Raw genomic sequence first — 6,496 nt, forward strand, 5'->3', positions numbered from 1 at the left:
CAACTCCATAAAGGGAAGGACTGAGAATGCACTGTTTTCAGAGAATCTCAAAGCACAGTGTTACAATAGATATAAAATAAGAAAAAATAGACACATGCTGAAGAACAGAAGAAGATGCATTTGAATTATTAAGTGCCACATGAAAATATAAGGAATCGAGGTAAAGAGACTGGGCAGAGTTCAGAAGTGACAGAAAATATGAGATGAAAAATGGAAGGAGCACTGGGGAAAAGAAAAAAGGTGGAAAAGGAAAAAAGGTAAAGAAATTAAAATTTGAAAAGAGCTACAAAGCTTGAAATGTATACAACAATGAGAAGAAAAGGAAAAATATTGCATTTACACTAAATACAATAATTTATGAATCATGATTTGCATTGCTTTTTGTACACATCTTCGGAAATGAAAAACTATGTATTTCTCAAGTGCTAACGTTCTTGGAATTAGTTCTGAGTACTTGTCAGTTGATAATTGATCTGTCTTTCATATTGCCAATTCCCATTATCTAAACAAGAATTAAGATTTAAAAAAATGAGTTTGAAGTTAGAATATGATGCAAGTCTGAAACATATTCAAATATCCAAAAATATAGAAACTAATCAAATTTGATGTTAAATATTTAAAACCACTAGGCAAAGGCAAAGTCTAAATCACAGTCAAGAGGACAAGTCTTTAAGAGGTTTCTAGATTCCAATGTCAGGGTACAGTGTTGCCTTTCCTTGTGCTGTAGGTTTGCTTTCCTTGATTTACACCGATTTCAGGGATCTTCCTACACAGATATCCAGACATTTAATTATCATAAGACAAATTTGATAATTATTTCCAAATAAAGAATTGAATTAATTGTATAGACACCAACAAGATTTGATAGTGCTCATGTGAATCACCACCAACCTCATTTCCCTCATCTATCTACAAGCACTGAAAGTTTGTTATCTTTCTAGTCCAAACATTTTGTATTTTTAGCTTCCAAATGGTCACAAATCATCTTTAAGTATAAGAAAAACCAGGGTCACACTTTTTTAATTCAAAAACCCTTTATTTTACTTATTATGATAGATATAAATAATTGTATATCTTTTAAAATATAGGTCTATGCATAAAAGAAAGTTACCCAAAAGATTAAAGAAACTCAGTTCTTTTACCAATATCTTCTTTATTATTCCAGTTCTCTTTCTCATCCTCTGACATAACTAGAAACATGATGATCTGTCAAAATCAACTCCTCCTTAACCAACTAACAATTCAAAAATAAAATTTAAATAGATAGAAATTATGAAAAAAAGAAGAAATGTAATTCTAACTCTTGGCAGATTTATATATGGTTTTGAAATTGTCCATATCTCATTTCAAAGTGAAATTATATTAAGAAGTACTTTTTCAGTGTTCTTTTTATTTCCATAACAAATTTTATTTCTGCCCAGATGTATAGAATGTTTTCCTTGAGCACACTTGACAAGTTCCTAAGAAATTTGATTCTATTTCTTAAGAAAACCAGTTTGTACCAATCTCTTTTGAAAGTTAACGAATAAAAAAACATATAAACTTTGTGACTTTTATTATATGTATCATTAAATGTTTGCTTATTAATCAAGTAGTAGAAGTTAAGATTGTTTATGTAATCATCAGAGAAGAGCATATTTAACTGTAACCTGTGATTAATCCAAAATATTATAAAGTTTCTAATGTTTTCTGGATCCCCGGATTAAGTGTCTCTCTATATCTCAAAAAACTCTGTTATCCTTTACCAATATGACATTAACTATTTTTACAATGATTCTAACATCATGTTCAGTTCTTTTTCTTGGATGCTATCTGCTCTGGTTTGGCTTCCTATGAACTTTATGGTATGACCATGTTCAGAGCAATTCCAACAATTGCACTGTGTGTATAAATAAAAACATCTCTATTCTATTTAAAACTTTCTATATAAAACCATTTTTACCTGCATGAAAAGAACAGCATCTTTACAGACTCAGAAATCCTATGCTTGCCTTACATAGTGTCTAATAATATCCACCATAGGAAAATATGAAACTAGTTATGCATATCTCAAGAGGGCGATGACCAAGAAATACTGCAAACATAGAGTTTAGAAGGAGCTTGTGGCTCAGGGACATTGTCTCAAGAGAACCATTTGTTTTGACCAGTGAAACTGAAAGATTTTCAAATTCATATTATGATGCTAAGGAGAAAGAATGAAAAAGAAATGGAATTATTGTAGCATTGCTATGCTAGTTAGTAAAATAATTGATTCTTTATTGTGATTAAACTCTGACTATAAGTAAATATTAATTAATAAATTAATAATAAACAATCAGACAACTCTAAAATGTGCACTAAAGTAATAATTATTTGAGAGGCAAGGTCTATTCATTAAATATTCATTTTAAGTAAAAGAACAATCTCTATATTATGGACATAAATTTACTTACAGAGTTCAATACAGTGAATAACAAGAATGAAGTCACGCTTTTTGCCCCATCTACTGCAAGAATGAAGACCATTCTCAGCAATCAGACGGTCGACATTCCAGAAAATGTGGACATCACTCTGAAGGGGCGCACAGTCATTGTGAAGGGACCCAGAGGAACCCTCCGGAGGGACTTCAATCACATCAACGTAGAGCTGAGCCTTCTTGGGAAGAAGAAGAGGCTCCAGGTTGACAAATGGTGGGGCAACAGGAAGGAACTGGCCACCGTCAGAACCATCTGCAGCCACGTTCAAAACATGATCAAGGGTGTTACACTGGGCTTCCGCTACAAGATGAGGTCCATGTATGCTCACTTCCCCATCAACGTCGTTATTCAGGACAATGGGTCTTTGGTTGAAATCCGAAATTTCTTGGGTGAAAAATACATCCGCAGGGTTCGGATGAGGACAGGCGTTGCTTGTTCTGTCTCTCAAGCCCAGAAGGATGAATTAATCCTTGAAGGAAATGACATTGAACTTGTTTCAACTCGGCGGCTCTGATACAGCAGGCTACAACAGTTAAGAACAAGGATATCAGGAAGTTTTTGGATGGTATCTATGTGTCTGAAAAGGGAACAGTGCAGCAGGCTGATGAGTAGAACTAAGTTACCAGTTCCAGAAACAAGATCCTGAATTTTAATACAATTTGGGGTGTCTTTTGGGACAATAAAAGACTTATATTGAAAAAAAAAAGAATGGAGTCACTAAAATATCTATCAATTTTTAAATGGAGCTGAAGAAAATGCTCAATGGTAAAGAGCACTTGTTCTTGAAGGTATCCCACATGGATGTTTAGAATCTTCCATAACTTCAGTTCCAGTAGATCTGACACCCTCTTCTAAGCTCCATGGACACCAGACACACTCATGGTGCACACACACACACACACGTGTGTGTGTGTGTGTGTGTGTGTGAGCAAATCACCCATCCACATAAAATAAATGTTTTTAATTAAAATTAAGAAGATATATAATGCTCATACATTCAAACTCCTTGAAGTCACTAACAAGAAATTTCAAACTCTAGAAAGACAACCATAGAACGCTGCTGGCATAAAGTTGGCAGCACAACAGTACACATCAAGCAGTTATGCATATAAAAATAAACAAATCTGGATAGATAGATACTTCAGTACATACTCATCAGAATAATATTTTAGAAAAATGGATCAAGATAGGAATCAAGAAAGAAATAAAGAACTTTCTAAAACTGGATGAATAGGCAAGATAACCAAACTTTTGACACACATGCTAATCTAACAGGCAAGTTCATAGCGTTAAGTTCTTGGATTTGTACAATATTCCCCTTCCAGCAATCAGGAGAGAGGGCCCTGCACATCACCTGGCCCCGGGTGGTATGAGTTTGAGTGGTCCAAATTTGAGGACCTGAGGGCAGGATAGCTGACCCCACTCCTTGCTGCAATCTACATTGGGCGAACTAGCTGAGGCAGTGCTGGAGAGCTCTCCCAAGGAGTGACCATGCGGAAAAGCTGGTGACCTGACCAATCCAGCTATCTCCCAGGCCCAGAACCAGGGCTATGAGTTGGCTCACCTCAACATACACCCCATCTATTAACTGTTTGAACCTGTGAAGGGGATGACCCTCCAGATCCAAAATAGCAGGCTCTTCATGGCATGGGACAACAACAGGATATCCAAGAGGAGCCCAGTGTGAACCCATCATAGGTGGCATAGCAGAAGCCAGAGGTCTTGAGCCAGGCCAATGACTCTTGGCAACGAAAATTTACAAGTAAAGATGGGTAGAATAAAAAGCAAACTGTGTCTCAGTGGGCCACACTACAGCTTCCAAAAGAAGATTCTTTCTGTTGTTGCTGCTGTTTTGGTTTTTTCTTTGCTTTTGTTTCTTTGTTTTGATTTTTTGTTTTTCTTTTAAATTTTATATTGGGAGATGCAAGAATAGGGGTGGATGCGAAGGGACAAGGAGTCAAATGGGATCAGAATGCATGATAGGAAATGCACAGAGAATCAATAATTTTTTTAGAAATTGGAGAGATCTCATACTAGCAGTTTAACAACATATCTGAAAGCTCTAGAACAAAAAGAAGTAATCATACCCAAAAGGAATAGATGGCAATAAATAATCTGAAATCAACAAAATAGAAACAACCAAAAATACAAAGAATCAATGAAATAAAGAGTTGGCTTGGTGTGGGACAATTCTATATTCTGTCAATTATATTTTAAATTAACACTGATTGGCCCATTAGCCATGCAGAAAGTATAGTCGGGAAAACCAGACAGGAAGTAGAGGTGGGGCAATGAGAACAGGAGTATTCTGGTAAGAAGGAAGTTCCTCCACAGTCCTGCCCAGACCACAAAAGAAGCAGGATGTGACTTACCCCGCTGAAAAAGGTACTGAGCCATGTGGCTAACATAGATAAGGATAATGGGTTAATATAAGTTATAAGAGCTAATATGAACCCTGAGCTAATGGGCCAATCAGTTTATAACATGTGGACTCTGTGTGGTTTCTGTGGGGCTTACTGGCTGTGGAAACTGGGAAGGACATAAACCCCAACAAGCTGGCCCTCGTGTTACATTAGCTCTTTGTGAAAGTCAACAAGATAGAAAATACCGTATGCAAATTAACTAATAGGCAGAGAAAGAAGAACCAAACTAATAATATCAGAAATGAAAAGGAGGAAATAACAACAGACAGTGAGGATATCTGGAGAATCTTAAAAACCTGTCCTCTAGAGAAAACAAAGATGATGGCAGCCACCCACACCTGCTGAAGAACTCCAAGGAGGCTGAGAGACGCATGGAAGCTCCCAGGGTTGTCAAAGAAGTAGAAAAAGAGCCTGCAGAGCCATTAATAGTGCTAGAACAACCTCAAAAGAGAAGAAACAAAGGCAACTCTTATGGGAAGATGCTTTTAAAACTGAACCCATGAAATTGGAAAGAAAGATGATGAATGACAGTTGTGGTGAAGAACGCTGACTCTATAGCTTCATCTATTGTTTCTCAACCAGCAGTCACAAAGGTCATGCTGGATGAGACATGGAGCTGTTGGCACCAAGGACAGGGTGTTATGCAGTGGCATGGAGCTTCTTCAGAAACATGTCTTTACTGAATAGGGTCATCCCTAGGCTTGCTGGCTAGGTGGCCACAAACATGGGATCATTACAGTGGCAGCCCATCCTGCTGGGAGATGGAGATTGCAGGATAGTGGTGCTGTTCAGCAGGCTACAAGCACAAAGGTAAAGCCCTGGAATGAGCCTTCGGGTAGCAGTTACTGAGAGCAGGTAGGTCTGTGGCAGCCAGAAACTTGCACAGACACTGATCCAAATGCCTTACCTAGGAGCAACACCACCCAGACCCTTGGCAAGAACAGGCTACCCAAGAAGTTGCTGTGGTAATATTTCATTTGTATAAAGCTTTCCTGAAGATCAGAGAGTAAAATAGCCTCACTGTCAGCTTTACGGACCAAACATTGGTAACATACACCTTTAATCCCAGTAACCACACTGGTTACCATAGAAACCAGATGATGTATGCTTTTAATCTCAGTCCTAGAGAGGATTATAAAATGGGAGGTGGCAGCTCTCAAGCTCAGTCGCACTCCAAGATTCCTGGAGAATGATCATCATTTTCGGATTGAAGTCGAGGTAAGAGCCAGTGGCTGACTGCTTTGCTTTTTGGATCTTCAGGTTGAACCCTAGTATCAGTCTCTGACCTTTAAGTTGCAGCAATTGCCCAGTATTTTTGATACTTCAGAAATAAGAAACTGTGAATCAGACTAATGACTCTTAGCAATCAATATATGCATGCAAAGCTGTTTGGGAAATGTGAGTGTGTGTGTGTGTGTGTGTGTGTGTATTTGCACTGTGGGACACATTGCAACTTTCAGTGCTCTTACAATGAACGAATAAGTGATGAGAAAGAGGGAAACATGGAGGAATGGAACAGCAAGTGCACAGTGGAGATGCAACAGCAATGACAAGCTTGAGAGCAGGTTGCAGTGGACCGGGAAGCACATAATTGCCAAATGGGACTAACAGGGTGCT

General features: G+C 37.8%; 1 pseudogene; it reads left to right on the forward strand.

The window, feature by feature from the left end:
• The first annotated feature begins 2,493 nt into the window (after nt 1–2,493).
• On the forward strand, nt 2,494–3,135 carry LOC126490464 (60S ribosomal protein L9-like; annotated as a pseudogene).
• Nucleotides 3,136–6,496: the final 3,361 nt, after the last annotated feature.

This window comes from Alexandromys fortis, unplaced genomic scaffold (assembly GCF_014885135.2).
Source record: "Alexandromys fortis isolate MF-2015 unplaced genomic scaffold, M_Fortis_MF-2015_v1.1 scaffold_229, whole genome shotgun sequence".
NCBI lineage: Eukaryota > Metazoa > Chordata > Mammalia > Rodentia > Cricetidae > Alexandromys > Alexandromys fortis.